This window comes from Mandrillus leucophaeus, unplaced genomic scaffold (assembly GCF_000951045.1).
Source record: "Mandrillus leucophaeus isolate KB7577 unplaced genomic scaffold, Mleu.le_1.0 Scaffold27, whole genome shotgun sequence".
Taxonomy (NCBI): domain Eukaryota; kingdom Metazoa; phylum Chordata; class Mammalia; order Primates; family Cercopithecidae; genus Mandrillus; species Mandrillus leucophaeus.
In genome coordinates, this window is record NW_012102809.1 from 5585960 (window position 1) to 5587676 (window position 1717).

General features: G+C 37.0%; 1 protein-coding gene across 3 annotated transcripts in view; it reads right to left on the minus strand.

The window, feature by feature from the left end:
* The window catches only part of LYRM4 (LYR motif containing 4), a 216047-nt gene that overhangs the window by 115323 nt on the left and 99007 nt on the right, over positions 1 to 1717 (minus strand). The window lies entirely within an intron of this gene.

Here is a 1717-nt window from a genome sequence, read left to right on the forward strand (position 1 = left end):
CAGGAGGCTGAGGCAGGAGAATTGCTTGAACCCGGGAGGCAGAGGCTGCAGTGAGCTGAGATCGTGCCATTGCACTCCAGCCTGGGCAACACGAGCAAAACTCCGTCTAAAAAAAAAATACTAGTACCAAGGGAATAAAAAAAGTTTTTATGTTCTATAAAAGCTTTCAAAATTGTAAATTAAATATTTTAATGCAGTACTTTTGAATATTATATCTTTCCTCCTAGCATGCTGATTTCTTTGTAAGCATACAATTAGAAACATTTTCTTTGTTATTAGATGAGAAAATGGAGAAATAAAAGATACAACATATTCCCATGTTCAATCGGTTTGCCTTAATTCCCATTAAAACGATCACTTATCATCCCCGTTACAGCGCTTTATCAATCGCTCCAGCGTGGACACAAGTGTGTATCTGGGTTTAGTTTTCCAAGAACTGTAATACAATATCATAAAAAGGCACAGCAACTTTAAGTATTCTTTCAGGTTCTGCAGATTAGTTATGCTACTGTTCTTGCTATAATTTGTTTTTCTCTAGTTTTGTGTTAATGCTAAACTAATCAGTAGATGCAATTACTGAATTCCAGGAGATTCATTTTTAGATGTGATACAACCCAATTTCCGAAGACACTTGTAACAAATGCAAGTTTATTTTTTTTCTGTTTTTAAATTTTTTTTGAGACAGAATCTCACTCTGTTGCCCAGGATGGAGTGCAATGGCACGATCTCGGCTCACTGCAGCCTCCATCTCCCAGGTTCAAGTGATTCTCCTGCTTTAGCCTCCTGAGTAGCTGGGACTACAGGTGCATGCCATCACACCCAACAGATTTTCACAATTATAGTAGAGACGGGGTTTCACCGTGTTGGCTAGAGTTGGTCTCGAACTCCTGACCTCAGGTGATCCGCCTGCCTCAGCCTCCCAAAGTGCTGGAATCACAGGTGTGAGCCACTGTGCCCGGCCACAAATGCAAGTTTATATCCTTTTAGTTTCTTTTTAGATAATATGGTACTATAATTGAGCCTCACATATAATTCACTAAAAAATTCTCAAATGAAACTACGAATTATGGAAGTTGAGATTATTTAAGCAAACAAGTATACTGAATGGCTAGATGGATAATTTCAGTGTTTTCTAAAACTATAAACTTATATAAAATTGTAATTATAACTTATATTTCAATAAAAATAAATTCTGACACACGAGAATAGCAAGTGCTGTGAAAGAGCTAACCTGAAGAATATGTTGTTGTGTCTGTATTTACTTCAGCTTTGGTAATGCATTAAACACTTAAAATTTTTAAGGAACACATTACAATAACTATCACTACAAATAGATCTGTGGTAGTTTTGAAAGCCATTCACAGAAAAACTTTTAAAAACCACATCAAATATTTAAAGGTTTCATTAAAGAAAGCACAGACGTGGTCATATCATGACATAAACAGCAGAGAGCTGAGTGTTTGACGGTCATTTTAGAAAGCCCTGTCACGTGATATTCCGGCTCACTTTTTAAGCTGAATATATCATACAGTTATTCCTCATTTGTTTTCAAGGTATTCTACTGACTGTTGATTTTGGGGGCAGGAGAGAAAGACAGTGGACAACATTACTGTATCGAAGCCTTTTCCTACTTGTCCTATTTGTTCTAGGATATCGGTCCGAGACTAGCAGAGAAAAAAAACCGAGTCATTTTACCCCCAGAATAACCCATGCACAT